A 17,453-nucleotide genomic window follows, 5' to 3' on the forward strand; every position below is an offset into this window, starting at 1 on the left:
TCATGAAACACTCTAATGGTGAGTAGAAACCATCTTTAAAAACGCTTTACACGTGTACATTGTGATGTTTGCTTTAGTAGGGGGACTGGGCAGAAAAAAAAATTTCACTTTTGCCTCGGGACAACCCCTTTAAGGATGTGTCAAAGCATCGTAGCTTTATAATAGTTAGAAGAAAAAAAATGGGTAAAGGGGTGTGACTTCGCTTGTTTGCTCATTTTCATGAGAATATATGCCTGGTTAGGAATTTGCAGGCGTTTATGTGTCTATGCCCGCAAGCACCAGGTTCTTCATTGATCCATGTACCTTGTTTCCCTGGTTATAAAACCTACCCGGAAATAAGCCCTAGCAGGGTTTTTAGGATTTTTGAGGATGCTTTGCTTGAACTTTAAGCCCTATTCCAAAATTAAGCCCTAGTTGCAGTTAATTAAAAAAACAAACAAACAAAGTCTATGTAAATAGTGTCCAGGCAGCTATACATGGCAAATGTAAGATCTTATGGAGCAAAAATTAGTAGAAGACCCTGTCTTGTTTTCGGGGAGACAGGGATGATGGACAGTCACTATCTTGCTTTTAGGCCTCCTTCACACGGACGACAAAGTCGCGCGATTTTGTAGCATTGCTACGATGCTACAAATCGCATGTATGAGAAGGCCATGGTTTCCTATGGGTTCCTTCACACGTGAGATGTTTTGTAGCATGCTACAAAACGACACACAAACCTCGCAGGTCCGGCGATATACCCGCGACACGCTAGGTTTTGTAGCCCATGTTTCCCTATGGAGCCTTCCTCTCTGTTGCATTGCATCGCACGAAAACGCGGTTTGCATGCGATGCTATGCAACTTTAACGGTAGCAAATGCTACAAAGTCGCGTGCTTTTGTAGCGTCACATGCGACTTTGTAGCGCTACAAAATCGTGGTATTGTTGAGAGAAAATTGCAGCGATATCGTACGGTGCAGCGATGCGATATCGCTGCGATTTTCTCGCAGCGATGCGGTGTCGCCCGTGTGAAGGAGGCCTAAATGTATAATGGTGCTTAAAGTTGTTTACAGGTGTGGTTTTATTGAAGAAAAAGTAGACAGATGGGGGTCATCTCGTTTTACGTTTTACATACGCCTGAATAATATGGTGTTCTAATTCTTTTTTCATTCTAGGAATTAAGAAAAGTATTGTGTGGATTGTTGGACACTCCTTTGTGTACTGGGCTTCGAGAAGGGCAGCAGATCGCTGTTATTCAGAAAATTTGGGATTGTCCTGATCACAGTTTGACATTTTTGGTGCGGTAATAGATGTATGAGGTGGAGTGGATTAATGGCTGAACTGATGTATAAAGAGTCATGTCGGCTTAGAGAGTCACATGGGCCCTGTGCAGATGTTTTAATTTTACACTTATTGGTTAATGACATAGAAGAGAACACATTGATATGTCATGGGACATTGAAAGGGAGAAGTGGAACACTGAAGCAAGGTTCCAGATACAGTGATAGTATTTTCAAATATTGTTACTCGATTATTATGGTTATTGCCGAGGTCTATATATAGCGAGAGAATTCCGAGAAGGGTTACCCTGGTGGTAGAGCTCATGCCAGAAGTGGATTTTTTTCTTTTTAGATATGCTGATTTGGAAGGTTTGGTTCCAGGCTTCCATAGGAATTATATAGTATACGTGTCAGAGATTGCGTTGGATATTTTTAATATGGATTTGTGTAGATAATTGAGGAGGCTGCGGTTTGTTGGGGGTGAGGGGGGGGGGGCATGTCATTATTGGATACCATGTCCTGGCGGGGGATTGTCGCCCGCATTAGGCGGGTGGGCAGGTAAACTTGGGGAGAGTTTGGTGGTGGTAAACTCGTGTCTGAAAGGCAGAGTTTATATGAACTGTTATGGTTATTGATTGGTTAATAAACTTGGGTCTGTAAAACAGAGTTTACAGGAAGTGTTATGGTTATTATTAGAGATGAGCGAACGCGTTCGTCCGAGCTTGATATTCGTGCGAATATTAGGGTGTTCGGGATGTTCGTTATTCGTAACGAACACCATGCGGTGTTCTGGTTACTTTCACTTCCTTCCCTGAGACGTTAGCGCGCTTTTCTGGCCAATTGAAAGACAGGGAAGGCATTACAACTTCCCCCTGTGACGTTCAAGCCCTATACCACCCCCCTGCTGTGAGTGGCTGGGGAGATCAGGTGTCACCCGAACATAAAAGTCGGCCCCTCCCGCGGTTCGCCTCAGATGCGGTGTGAGTTAGATGAGGGACAGTGCTGTTTGTACCGGAGCTGCTGTAGGGAAAGAATTGGTAGTTAGTGTAGGCTTCAAGACCCCCCAAAGGTCCTTATTAGGGCCACTGATAGCTGTGTGTTGGCTGCTGTTAGCAGTGGCAAATTTTTTTTTCTCAAAATCGCCTCTGCAGACCGTTGCACCTGGCATTAGGGACAGAAGTGCTGCATAGGCAGGGAGAGTGTTAGGAGTGAGTGTAGCCTTCAAGAACCTCAACGGTCCTTTCTAGGGCCATATTTATCCGTGTGCAGTACTGTCCAGGCTGCTGTTAGCTGTGCTGCATTTTTTTTTGCTTCTCAAAATCGCCTCTGCAGACCATTGCACCCTCCATTGATACTGCAGGGAAAGAATTGTATAGGCAGGGCCACAACACAGTTATTATTCATAGAATATACGCAGTGCTGCCTTTTGGTGGAAAAAAACTGAAAACAAATCTATTTGTCCAGCCTCTGTCCGTCCTAAGGGCGGTGGACACGTGTGAGCTGCTTGAACAACATTGCTAAATCAGACGCACCCAGCTACGCTTTACTGCTGGCTTCGCCATTTGCTTTCCTTAATTGGGAAAAAAATACCTGCTCTCCAAGAGTTATAATAACTCTGCTACCCTCACGTTCTGTGACACATTAGTAGGGACACAGCACAGTTATTAAACTTAGATTATTCATTCACTAGAGGCAGTGGGGCCTTTCGTTTTCCAAAAAGGGAAAAAATTATATTTGGCCTGCAGTCTTGCGCCAATTTATTTCCTGCCTGTGAAATCAAATCACTGGTAATACAGCATGCTGAGGGGTAGGGGTAGGCCTAGAGGACGTGGACGCGGCCGAGGACGCGGAGGGCCAAGTCAGGGTGTGGGCACAGGCCGAGCTCCTGATCCCGGTGTGTCGCAGCCGACTGCTGCGCGATTAGGAGAGAGGCACGTTTCTGGCGTCCCCACATTTATCGCCCAATTAATGGGTCCACGCGGGAGACGGTTATTAGAAAATGAGCAGTGTGAGCAGGTCCTGTCCTGGATGGCAGAAAGTGCTTCGAGCAACCTATCGTCAACACGCAGTTCTGCGCCATCCACTGCTGCAAATCCGAATCCTCTGTCTGCTGCTCCTCCTTCCTCCCAGCCTCCTCACTCCACTACAATGACACCTGCTCAGGAGCGGGAACACTCCCAGGAACTGTTCTCGGGCCCCTGCTTAGATTGGGCAGCAGCGGTTCCTCTCCCACCAGAGGAGTTTATCGTCACTGATGCCCAACCATTCGAAAGTTCCCGGGGTCCGAGGGAAGAGGCTGGGGACTTCCGCCAACTGTCTCAACAACTTTCTGTGGGTGAGGAGGATGATGACGATCAGACACAGTTGTCTTGCAGTGAGGTAGTAGTAAGGGCAGTAAGTCCAAGGGAGCAGCGCACAGAGGATTCGGAGGAAGAGCAGCAGGACGATGAGGTGACTGACCCCACCTGGTGTGCAACGCTTACTCAGGAGGACAGGTCTTCAGAGGGGGAGTCAAGGGCATCAGCAGGGCAGGTTGCAAGAGGCAGTGCGGTGGCCAGGGCCAGGGGTAGAGGCAGGGCCAGACCGAATAATCCACCAAGTGTTTCCCAAAGCGCCCCCTCGCGCCATGCCACCCTGCAGAGGCCGAGGTGCTCTAAGGTCTGGCAGTTTTTAACAGAGACGCCTGACGACCGACGAACAGTGGTGTGCAACCTTTGTTGCGCAAAGCTCAGCCGGGGAGCCAACACCAACAGCCTCACCACCACCACCATGCGCAGACATATGATGGCCAAGCACCCCACAAGGTGGGACGAAGGCCGTTCACCGCCTCCGGTTTGCACCCCTGCCTCTCCCCCTGTGCCCCAACCTGCCACTGAGATGCAACCCCCCTCTCAGGACACAGGCACTACCGCCTCATGGCCTGCACCCACACCCTCATCTCCGCTGTCCTCGGCCCCATCCAGCAGTGTAGTTCAGCGCACCGTTCAGCCGTCGCTTGCGCAAGTGTTCGAGCGCAAGCGCAAGTACGCCGCCACGCACCCGCACGCTCAAACGTTAACCGTCCGCATAGCAAAATTCATCAGCCTTGAGATGCTGCCGTATAGGGTTGTGGAAACTGAGTCCTTCAAAAGTATCATGGAGGCGGCGGCCCCGCGCTACTCAGTTCCCAGTCGCCACTACTTTTCCCGATGTGCCGTCCCAGCCCTGCACGACCACGTCTCCCGCAACATTGTGCGCGCCCTCACCAACGCGGTTACTGCCACGGTCCACTTAACTACGGACACGTGGACAAGCACAGGCGGGCAGGGCCACTACATCTCCCTGACGGCACATTGGGTGAATTTAGTGGAGGCTGGGACAGAGTCAGAGCCTGGGACCGCTCACGTCCTACCCACCCCCAGAATTGCGGGCCCCAGCTCGGTGCTGGTATCTGCGGAGGTGTATGCTTCCTCCACTAAAGCACCCTCCTCCTCCTCCTCCTCTGTCTCGCAATCAAGATGTGTTAGCAGCAGCATGTCGCCAGCAGTCGGTGTCGCGCGGTGTGGCAGCACAGCGGTGGGCAAGCGTCAGCAGGCCGTGCTGAAACTACTCAGCTTAGGCGATAAGAGGCACACGGCCCACGAACTGCTGCAGGGTCTGACAGAGCAGACCGACCGCTGGCTTGCGCCGCTGAGCCTCCAACCGGGCATGGTCGTGTGTGACAACGGGCGTAACCTGGTGGCGGCTCTGCAGCTTGGCAGCCTCACGCACGTGCCATGCCTGGCCCACGTCTTTAATTTGGTGGTTCAGCGCTTTCTGAAAAGCTACCCACGCTTGTCAGACCTGCTCGTAAAGGCGCGCCGGCTCTGCGCACATTTCCGCAAGTCCCACACGGACGCTGCCACCCTGCGCACCCTGCAACATCACTTTAAGCTGCCAGTGCACCGACTGCTGTGCGACGTGCCCACACGGTGGAACTCTACGCTCCACATGTTGGCCAGGCTCTATGAACAACGTAGAGCTATAGTCGAATACCAACTCCAACATGGGCGGCGCAGTGGGAGTCAGCCTCCTCAATTCCTTTCAGAAGAGTGGGCCTGGTTGGCAGACATCTGCCATGTCCTTGGTAATTTTGAGGAGTCTACCCAGGTGGTGAGCGGCGATGCTACAATCATTAGCGTCACCATTCCTCTGCTATGCATCTTGAGAAATTCCCTGCAAACCATAAAGGCAGCTGCTTTGCGCTCGGAAACGGGGGCGGGGGAAGACAGTATGCCGCTGAATAGTCAGGGCACCCTCCTGTCTATTTCTCAGCGCGTACAGGAGGAGGAGGAGGAGCATGAGGAGGATGAGGAGGAGGGGGAAGAGACAGCTTGGGCCGCTGCTGACGGTACACCGGCTGATTGCCTGTCATCCTATCAGCGTGTATGGCCTGAGGAGGAGGAGGAGGAGGAGGAGGAGGATCCTGAAAGTGATCTTCCTAGTGAAGACAGCCATGTGTTGCGTACAGGTACCCTGGCACACATGGCTGACTTCATGTTAGGATGCCTTTCTCGTGACCCTCGCGTTGCACGCATTCTGGCCACTACGGATTACTGGGTGTACACACTGCTCGATCCACGGTATAAGGAGAACCTGCCCACTCTGATTCCCGAAGAGGAAAGGGGTTCGAGAGTGTTGCTATACCACAGGACCCTTGCGGACAAGCTGATGGTAAAATTCCCAGCCGACAGCGCTAGTGGCAGAAGGCGCAGTACCGAGGGCAAGGTAGCAGGGGATGTGCGTAGATCGAGCAGCATGTACATCCCAGGCAGTGCAACAGTCTTTAAGGGCCTGGCCAGCTTTATGGCTCCCCACCAAGACTGTGTCACCGCTCCCCAGTCACGGCTGAGTCGGCGGGAGCACTGTAAAAGGATGGTGAGGGAGTACGTAGCGGATCGCACGACCATCCTTGGTGACGCCTCTGCCCCCTACAACTACTGGGTGTCGAAGCTGGACATGTGGCCTGAACTAGCGCTGTATGCCCTGGAGGTGCTTGCTTGTCCTGCGGCTAGCGTGTTGTCGGAGAGGGTGTTTAGTGCGGCTGGGGGAATCATCACAGATAAGCGTAGCCGCTTGTCAACCGACAGTGCCGACAGGCTAACACTCATCAAGATGAACAAAGGCTGGATTTCCCCAGACTTCTGTTCTCCACCAGCGGACAGCAGCGATACGTAAGCAATACGTAGGCTGCACCCGCGGATGGAAGCTACGTTCTCTCTCACCATCCAAAACGGGGACATTTCTGCTTCATCAATCTGTGTCTAATATTCCTCCTCCTCCTCCTCCTGCTCCTCCTCCTGAAACCTCACGTAATCACGCTGAACGGGCAATTTTTCTTAGGGCCACAAGGCTCACTTAAATAATTTTTCAGAACAATTTTTATAAGTTTCAATGCGCTTAAAAGCATTGGAACTTTAACACGAACCAATTTTTCGTTACACTGGGCTGCCTCCAGGCCTAGTTACCACTTAAGCCACATTAACCAAAGCGATTAATGGGTTTCACCTGCCCTCTTGGCTGGCCATGGCCAATTTTTGGGATGTACATTAGTACTGTTGATACAGCAATTTTTGTGGGCCCTCGCCTACAGTGTAATCAAATTAATTTTTAGGCCACCTGCATTACAGCTGACGTTACCTCAGCTGTGTTGGGCAATGCAATGGGATATTTTTATGTACCGCCGGTGGGTTCCAGGGAGCCACCCATGCTGTAGGTGCACACTGAGTTTTTAATACATCTGTACACTTCTAAAGAACCCGTCTGACTGGGGCATGCAGTGTGGGCCGAAGCCCACCTGTATTACGCACGACATTACTACCTCAGCTGTGTTGGGCAATGCAATGGGATATTTCTATGTACCGCCGGTGGCTTCCTGGCACCCACCCAGGCAGTGGGTCCACAGGGAGTTTAACCTACATGTGTCCACTTGTAAAGAACCCCAGTCTGACTGGGGCATGCAGTGTGGGCCGAAACCCACCTGCATTAACCCTTTCCAGTCCACTGTGTGACCTGTGAAGACATTAGGGTTTAAGGCTGTACAGCTCCGTTGTTGGTAGACGTCCGTCGGGGTTCTCTTACTGTATATTGCCAGCCTCTCTGCTGTCGGAGCCTATTCTACGTGTCAGCTCATGCAGTACTGGCTTTAGCCAGCATATAGCGCCGTTGTATAACAGCAGAAAAAGAGTAAGCCCCCTAGGAAAACCATATACAAATTGGATTGGAAAGGGTTAAGCACAACATTACTACCTCAGCTGTGTTGGGCAATGCAATGGGATATTTCTATGTACCGCCGGTGGCTTCCTGGCACCCACCCATGCTGTAGGTGCACACGGAGTTTTTACTACATCTGTACACTTATAAAGAACCCCAGTCAGACTGGGGCATGCAGTGTGGGCCGAAGCCCACCTGCATTAAGCACGACATTACTACCTCAGCTGTGTTGGGCAATGCAATGGGATATTTCTGTGTACCGCCGGTGGGTTCCAGGGAGCCACCCATGCTGTGGGTCGACAGGGACTTCACAATAGGGAGTTGTATCTGCCTGTGTCTATGAATTAAAAAGCCCGGTCTGACTGGGGCATGCAGACACCTTGCCAGAATGAATAGTGTGTGGCACATAGGTTCCCCATTGCTATGCCCACGTGTGCAGCTCCTGATGGCGGTGGCACAGGATTCTATTTCTCATTGCTTCTGTACAGCATTGTGGGCTATCGCTCCGCCACTTTTAAAGAGGGTCGCTGCCTAGCCGTGCCAACCTCTGCAGTGTGTGCCTGCGGTCCCTCGTCATGGCAGACGCAATTCTAAATAGACATGAGCGTGGTGTGGCATGAGGGCAGCTGAAGGCTGCCCAGGGACACTTTGGTGTGCGCTGTGGGGGGGGAGGGGGGGCGGTTGGGCAGCATGTAACCCAGGAGAAGTGTCAGTGGAGTGTCATGCAGGCAGTGATTGTGCTTTGTTGGAGGTAGTGTGGTGCTTAGCAAAGGTATGCCATGCTAATGAGGGCTTTTCAGAAGTAAAAGTTGTTGGGAGGGGGGGGGGCCCACTCTTGCCGGTATTGTGGCTTAATAGTGGGACCTGTGAACTTGAGATGCAGCCCAACACGTAGCCCCTCGCCTGCCCTATCCGTTTCTGTGTCATTCCCATCACTTTCTTGAATTGCCCAGATTTTCACACATGAAAACCTTAGCGAGCATCGGCGAAATACAAAAATGTTCTGGTCGCCCATTGACTTCAATGGGGTTCGTTGTTCGAAACGAACCCTCGAGCATCACGGGAAGTTCGTTCCGAATAACGAACACCCGAACATTTTGGTGTTCGCTCATCTCTAGTTATTATTGGTTACATTTCTCCCCAATGTTTGTAACCCCATTAATAAACACCGCGGCCTTCTTTATCCAATATTTGTGTCTGTGTCGGTTATTTATAGCGTTTGGTAAGGTTTTAATAAAGCGTAAGATTCCATGTGTTATGTACTGCCTCTTAAGCCTTGCACTTGACATAACACAGTGTTGCCTAGAATCCTCCTTTTTAAGGCTATGGAAACCTGGGGAAGGACAACTGCTTACATTTAGAGATGAGCAACCATGCTCCTCCGAGCTTAATGCTCGTTCGAGCAGTTGCATACTTGCAGGTACTCGTTACTCGACTGATCGCCACGCGGTGCTCGAAAAAATTTCATCCTCTCCTCCCACATGTTAAGCGCCATTTTTTTTAGCCAATAAACCTGCAGGGAGGGCTTTGGCACCTCCTGCTGTGACGTGCCAACCCTGTGCATGTCTATAGCAGTGACTTCCTGGCCCGATCAGGTGACCTACCAGCATAAAAAATCAGGTCACCTGAGGCTCGTCTCAGACGAAGGCTGGATGAGCTGAGGGAAAGAGCTACTGCTCAGGGAGAGTGATAGTGGGAGTTAGAGGTTGCGTTTATGCAGGGATCCTTTTTACAAGAACCCAACAGTCCTTTCTAGGACTAAAACTCCTATCATTGCGTGCATCAGCAGTTTGCCTAGCTGGGAGCAGTAGTGCACACGAAGTGTGCTCAAGCATCCCCGCATATACTGCATACTGTTACCGGTTTTATGCAGTATACTGTTAGTTGTATACAGAGACTAGATAGGAAGTAACAAAACGATCATTTTTCATTTTTTATTTATTGGGGAGGCATATGCTTTATACCCCTGTGTAGGTCCTGTAAATCCACGCTATCTAACAAGACTAGACGCTGTTTACATTTTTTTGAGGGGCTCAAAGCGTACGCTATATACCCCTGTGTGTATATGTATATATATATATATATATATATATATATTAGTTAGTGAGACAGTGACTGACAAAGTGCTGGAGGGCGGATATGTGCCACCGAGCGGCCTGGGAGGAAGCCAGCATTTGTGTGTCAGTAACACTAAGTTACTGACACGTTGTAATTTTGTAAGTGGCTCCAAGCCGCATAGTCCGGGCCGGCTTTTCCTGGTGTGGTCAAAGTGAAGGGTGGGATGGCCACTCCCATGTACCAGGTGAGGCTAGTAACAGGCCTCATAAAAACCTGGGCCTGCAGGTCTTGACAGAGAGTGTCTGGCTGAGAGCCAGAGAGAGGGCTCAGTGGAGCGAGGAGCCCGGCTAGCCCAGTGTGGGGCTGAGCTAATAGAGGTTTACAGGGAGATGCCCCTAACCTCACAACCACCTGGGAGAGGTGGTGAGACCTCTGCAGGTCTAAGGACCAGGCTAGCTGTGTGCAGCAAGCAAGAAGTATTCGGACAGTGAGTAGTCAGGAGTGAGCATATGTATAGTGAGTGCTCAGATGAGCAGGTGTTTATTTCTGTTTTGTTTTGTTTCTGCTGCAATAAACCCAGGCAAAGCCTGGACTAAAGAATGTTGTTGCCCGGTGTCACTGTCTCTGGCCACGGATGCCCACGCTGCTACCTACTCGAAATGCTAATCCCTATATATATATATATATATATATATATATATATATATATATATAATGACGAAAGCCCTCACTCAGTGACTCGCCACTAATTCTCTCACTTCCCGAAAGAAACATGAAATTTGGTACGAGCATAGATTTGGTCCAACATAGGAAAAGTAAAGGGGTCCCAACTCGATTATTTAATTCTAGCGCAAAAGAACTAGCGTCCAAATTTTACGTACGGAATCTAATCCTCTCACTTCCCGATGTCATAGAAACTTGAAATTTGGCACAAGCATTGATTGTCATAAATAGGAAAAGCTAATGGGTCCCAACTGGATTATTCAATTCTAAGCGCAAAAGAACTAGCGTCCAAATTTTACGTATGGAATCTAATCCTCTCACTTCCCGATGTCATAGAAACTTGAAATTTGGCACAAGCATTGATTGTCATAAATAGGAAAAGCTAATGGGTCCCAACTGGATTATTCAATTCTAAGCGCAAGAGAACTAGCGTCCAAATTTTACGTACGGAATCTAATTCTCTCACTTCCCGATGTCATAGAAACTTGAAGTTTGGCACACGCATTGATTATGTCATAAATGGTAAAAGCTAATGGGTCCCAACTCGATTATTCAATTCTAAGTGCAAAAGAATTAGCGTCTATATTTTATGTACGTAATTTAATTTTCTCACCTCCTGATGTCATAGAATCTTGACATTTGGCAAGAGCATTTATGTCATAAATAGGAAAAGTTAAGGGGTCCCAACTCAATTATTCAATTCTAAGCGCAAAAGAATTAGTGTCCAAATTTTATGTACATAATCTAATTCTTTCACTTACCGATGCAACAAATTACATAACTTTTTTACCGCACAAATGTGAAATTTGCCATGACCATTCTTTGCGTACTAAACAATGGAAATTTAAAGGGTTGCAACTTGATTTATGTAATGTAACTAATAACACACATCTGTACTGCACAAACTTGAAATTTGGCATGACCATTCCTATGTTATGTAACTAATAACATATCTGTACCCCGCAATATATGAGACAGTTATCTTCTCAGCAAAACGAAACGCATTTAGAAATATGAGTATATACTGACAGGAATAAAACTGACTCTCGTACGTATTGAAAGGCTGTAAAGTACAAAAGGAAGTGGACATGGACTCCTGGGATGGAGTATGCCTTTTAAATATAACAAGGGGCTGCAACCTTTAGTCTGGGTAGGAAATTTGAATAAAAAGGGGCGTTACCTTTCAGGGTAAAAATGAGCAGTGTGTGTGAGGTGGCACATTCTGTGGGGTGACATTTTCATATACAGTCTGAGATAAATCTCTCTCCTATCTGCCTATACACTGAGAGGAATCTATCTGATCTGTGTGTTATTAGCAGTGTGTGTGAGGTGGCGCATTCTGTGTAGTTTTCCGTGTGAACACCAGTACCAAATTAACTCGGGTGAAGCCGGGTATATCAACTAGTGCTATATACCGCTGTGTAGGTCCTGTCAATCCACGCTATCTAACAACAGTTTACACTGTTTTAATTTTTTTGGCGGGGTTCAAGGCGTACGCTATATACCCCTGTGTGGGTCCTGTTAATCCACGCTATCTAACAGTGTACACTGTTGTGTATATTTTGGAGCTCAAATCGTACAGTTTATACTCCAGTGGGGGTCATGTCAATCCACGCTATCTAAAAAAACAGTGTACGCTGTTTACAATTATTTTTGGGGGCTCAAAGCGCACGCTATATACCCTCTGAGGGTTCTGTTGATTCACGCTATCTAAAAAGACTAGACGCTGCTTACTGTGTATATTTTGGGGCTCAAAGCGTACGCTATATATCCCTGTGTGGGTTCTGTCAATCCATGCTATCTAAAAGTATATACTGTTTATTGTGTAGATTTTGGAGCTCAAAGCATACGCTATATATACCCCTGTGGGGGGTCCTGTCAATCCACGCTATCTAAAAAACAGTATATGCTGTTTAAATTTATTTTTTGGGGGCTCAAAGCTTACGCTATATGCCCCTTTTGTGGGTGCTGTCAATCCACGCTTTTTAACATGACTAGACGCTGCTTACTGTGTATATTTTGAGGCTCAAAGCGTACGCTATATACCCCTGTGTGGGTCCTGTTAATTCACGCTATCTAACAGTATACGCTGTTTAAATTAATTTTTGGGGGCTCAAAGCGTACGCTATATACCCGTGTGTGGGTCCTGTCAATCCACACTCTTTAACAGTATACTGTTTAATTTTAATTTTTGTGGGGGGTGGGGGCCTCAAAGCCTACGTTATATACCCCTTTGAGGGTCCTGTCAATCCGCGCTAGCAACACTATATGCAGTTTACAGTGTCTATTTTGGGCTATAAGCCTCGCAGTTTGCGTAGCATTTTGACCAACTGTATTATACAACCAGATGAACACTAGGGGTAAGGGTCGAGATCCCTCAACTGTTCCCCACAGCACCTCCTCGTGGCAAGCTCCCATGCAGAAGGCTAGGTGTTCGAAGGTCTGCAGGTTTTTCAATGGGAGCGCGGACAACTGATGAACAATGGTGTGCAACCTGTGCCACACCAAGATCAGCAGGGGAGCCACCACTACCTGCCTGACCACCACCAGCATGTGCAGGCATATGATAGCTAAGCACCCGACAAGGTGGAACGAAGGCCATTCACCGCCTGCGGGTCACACCACTGCTTCTTCCCCTGTGTCACATCCTGGCACTAAGATGCAATCCCCCTCACAGGAAGCAGGCACGAGTGTCTCCTGGCCTGCAACCACCCCTTCACCACCACGGTCCTCTGCTGCCTCCACCAATGTGACCCAGCGCAGTGTTCTGCTGTCCATAACCCAAAAATTAGAGTGCAAGCGGAAATATGCAGACACCCACCTGCATGCACAATCGCTAAACGTGCACCGACTGTTGTGTGACGTGTCCATGCACTGGAATTCAACTTTGCACATGTTGGCCAAGGTTTATAAGCAACAAAGAGCCATTGTTGAATAGCAGCTGTAACATGGCCGTCGGAGTGGTAGTCAGGCTCTGCAGTTCTTCACAGAGGAGTGGGCATGGATGTCTGACATCTGTCAGGTGTTAGGAAACTTTGAGGAGTCAACACAAATGGTGAGTGGCGATGCGGCCATTATCAGTGTAACCATCCCGCTGCTTTACCTGCTGAGAAGGTCGCTGCGAAGCATTAAGGCCGATGCTTTGTGGATAGAACAGGAGATGGGGGATGACAATATGTCGCTTGATAGCCAGACCACCCTCATGTCTGTTTCTCAGCATGTATTAGAGGAGAAGGGGGAAGAAACTGCTGCCCAGACTGCAGAGGGTACCCATGCTACTTCCTTAACATCTGTTCAGCATGTTTGGGCTGAAGAGGAGGAGGAGACTGAGAGTCATCCTCCTAGTGAGGACAGCGATGTGTTGCATACTGGGACTCTGGCACCCATGGCGGACTTCATGTTAAGCTGCCTTTCCCATGACCCTCGCGTTAGACACATTCTGGCCAACAAGGATTACTGGGTGTTCACCCTTCTCGACCCATGGTATAAGGATAACCTGTCCACTCTCATTCCCGAAGAGGAAAGGAGTACGATAGTGATGCAATATCACAAGGCCCTGGTGGAAAAGCTGATACTAAAGTTTGCATCTGACATAGCTAGCAGTAGAGGACATAGTTCAGTGGGCCAATTAGCAGGAAAGATGAGGGGAACAGGCAGCATGTCCAGCGCAGGCAGAGGAACGCTCTCTAAGGCCTTTCCCAGTTTTATGGCACCCCAGCCAGACTGTCACCACTCTCCAGTCTAGGCTGAGTAGGAGGGACCAGTGTAAAAAGATGGTGAGGGAGTACAGAGCTGACCGTACCAACATTCTTTGCGAACCCTCTGCTTAATACAACTATTGGGTGTGAAATCTGGACACCTGGCACAAACATGCATTGTACGCCTTGGAGGTGCTGGCCTGCCCTGCCGCTAGCGTGTTATCAGAGATGGTGTTTAGTGCTGCTGGGGGGATTATCACGGATAAGTGTACCCACCTGTCAACTGCCAGTGCCAACAGGCTTATACTTATTAAGATGAACAAAGCCTGGATTTCCCCAGACTTCTCTTCTCCACAAGTGGAAAGCAGCATAACCTAAAGTATCTTTAAGCTGGAACTGGAGAACCATACACCCTTTCTCACTCCAAAAACAGATAGAAGTAGCTTGTTCTATCCTTCTCTGATCTTTCTCCTCCTCGTCCTAAACCAGCATGTCAGCTCGCTAAACAGCAAATTCTTCAGAGGGCCAAAAGGCTCTGTAAAAACTAATTTTTTCGGGGGACAGCCCCCAGGCTCTGTTAGCAAATTAAGCAAGTACGAGCTCTATGTTAATTTTTTTTTTTCGGTGGTTCACCTGCACTCTCGGCAAACAAATCTTTCAGGGGTACACCTATACTCTTGATACACAAATGTTTTAGGGGTTCGCCTATTCTCTTGGTCAACAAATGTTTCAGGGGTTCGCCTATATTATCTTGGTACACAAATGTTTCAGGGGTTCACCTATACTCTTAATAAGCAAATCTTTCAAGGGTTCGCCTATACTCTTGGTACACAAATGTTTCAGGGGTTCGCTTATACTCCTGATACAAAAGTGTTTCAGGGGTTCGCCTATACTCTTGATCAACAAATGTTTTAGGGGTTCCCCTATATAGTCTTGGTACACAAATGTTTCAGGAGTACGCCTATACCCTTAATAAACAAATATTTCAAGGGTTCGCCTCTACTCTTGGTAAACTAGTTTTTCAGGGGTTCACCTGCACTCTGGGTAAAAAAATCTTTTGTTGTAGAATGGATTTTTGAATTGTGGAGATGTGTAGAAGTACTGGCATCTGAGATACCTTTATGCCCATGTTTGTGGCTCATGAAATTTTGTGAAAGGGGTGGCATGGGATTGGAATAATTGGAACCCAGCAGTCTTTTTTTGGTCTACAACTCCACTTTTGTGCTTCCTCAGTTTGGCTGCCTGGGACCGTTATATAGTGCAGATTGAGAGGACACACAAGACTGTACACATTTTACACTGTCTGTTTTTAGCTTAAAGCGTATGTTACAAAAACTAATTTTTTTTTTTTGATTTTCTTTTTTTTTTTTTTTTTAGCATTTGGACACAGTGCATTATACAACATGATGAAGACTAGGTGTAAGTGTAGAGGACGGGGACGTAGACGTGGATGTGGGCATCCAAATGAGGGTGTGGGCAGAGGCCGAGGTCCTGGGCGGGGTGAAACAGTGCCTGGTTTGGCCACTTTAATTTCTTCATGGTTCATGCTGTCTTTCTCTGGGGCACTGGTTAACAAGCCTCTCGGGGAGAGATGTTTTTCTTTTTTTTTTTTTTTCTCTTTGCATGCTTCCTCAACCGGCAGAGGCGTCGTTGTGTGCCAGGCCACTCGGAGGGGGTGCCCGGGTCGAACGGCCACTCACCAGCTGCCATGGCCGGACAGGCAGAGTGGGGACTCGGGGACTCCATGGCTCTGTCACAAAGGGAGGGGGCAGAGGGGCGGCTGCGGTCCATTGACTCCAGTGTGCGCATCTCCACTCCTTCTCAACACTTTGAGAAAATTGGTCAAAGAATCCCGGCTCTCCACCATTAATCCAGGACAAAGGCGGGTTGACCCAAACCCCCGGGACAAAAGGAGAGGGCCGCTCCTCTTTCGCATGCCGCTCCGCGTGGGGGTGGCTACGGTCCATCTAACATCAGGAGCCGGAAGGCCTGGCTTATGGTGTTGCGGAGCTCCCGTCGGCGAAGAAGGCAAAGAGGTAAGCCTTACCCTATCTAGGATAGGGACAGCTCAACGCTGCATTGGGAAAAATTTTCAGTACGCTGTGGAGGCAGTCTTGTGTGGGGGATTAGACAGCAATGCCAGCATGTAACACGGGAGAAGAGGCAGTGGTGTCACCCGCAGGTGGTGACTGGCCTTCGTTGCAAGTAGTGTGGTGCTTAGCTAATATGTGCCAGCACGTGTGCCTTGCTAATTATGGTCTGGTCCAGCTAAATTTTTATGGGGGGTGACCACCAGGCTCTTGCCCACAATTTGGCTTAACAGTGCGACCTGTGAGCCTCAGATGCAACCATGCATGCTGCCTCTGCTGTTCCCTATCCGTTTCTGTGGTGTTTCCATTACTTTCTGATGTTTTCAGGTGATTCACACCATCTCCCCTATGCGGAGCATGGGTCACCTTGAAAAATGCTTGAGTCTCCCATTGACTTCAATGGGGTTCGTTACTCGAAACGAGCTCTTGAGCATTACGAAAAGTTCGACTTGAGTAACGAGCACCCGAGCATTTTGGTGCTCGCTCATCTCGATTTACATTAAATACATATATTTTGGGCTGACAATCATTTTTGCATTCGAGCTTGATTAAAAACCTTGCACCATTTGTCTTCTGCAATTTCTACATATCACGTTATATAGACACTCAATGACAGCTGGGTGCTGTCTCTGATTGGCCACAGCACTCTGACAATCAGAGGCAGCATTTTTTTTTCAATCTCTGGCCTTCAGAAGACAGAATAAGTCTGTTAGGGCCGGAGAGAAGAGCTGGACGGCTCTTCTATGTGAGTTATTTACTTATTTATTTATTTTTTTATAGCTAGGCATGATTTTCACTAAAGGGCTTCTATTTCAAGCCGTTCTCTGAAAATCATCACCGCAGTGGTGGCTTTCATTCCATTGCTTTCAATGGGGCTGCAGCAGTGCTGGCCCCATTGAATGCAATGCGATAGCATTGTGGACCTCTGCTACAGCTGTGACGGGGCATTCCTTCATTTGTACAGTCCCCGTGGGGATCAAGGAATTCCCTGCCATAGCTGTCACAGCTGTGTCAGGGGAGTGCAATGTACTCCCTATGTTTTTAATGGGGCTGGCGCTGCTGCCACCAGCCCTATTGAAAACAAGGGGTGATATCACACATTCTTCATTGCGATGAAAGGTTACAATGAAAATATCACTAATGAGAATGAAACCACTGAAAATCATTAGCATGTGTTTTCACTCACTCTGGCATCGCAGGGAAATCGTATCGCCAGTGGGAGTAAGCCCTTATGGTTATAAATTATCTGGAAAGAATGTGCAGTAGAGGAGAGGGATATGGGCTTAAAATCAGGTGTCATTCTAACCCCATTGATGTATCTCTCATTTAGATTCAGTTTGCAGTTTACTGTATACAGGAATATGTAAAAGCTGCAGAAGACAAATGAAGAAACA

The sequence above is a fragment of the Eleutherodactylus coqui genome, chromosome 10 (assembly GCF_035609145.1).
Source record: "Eleutherodactylus coqui strain aEleCoq1 chromosome 10, aEleCoq1.hap1, whole genome shotgun sequence".
Lineage (NCBI taxonomy): Eukaryota > Metazoa > Chordata > Amphibia > Anura > Eleutherodactylidae > Eleutherodactylus > Eleutherodactylus coqui.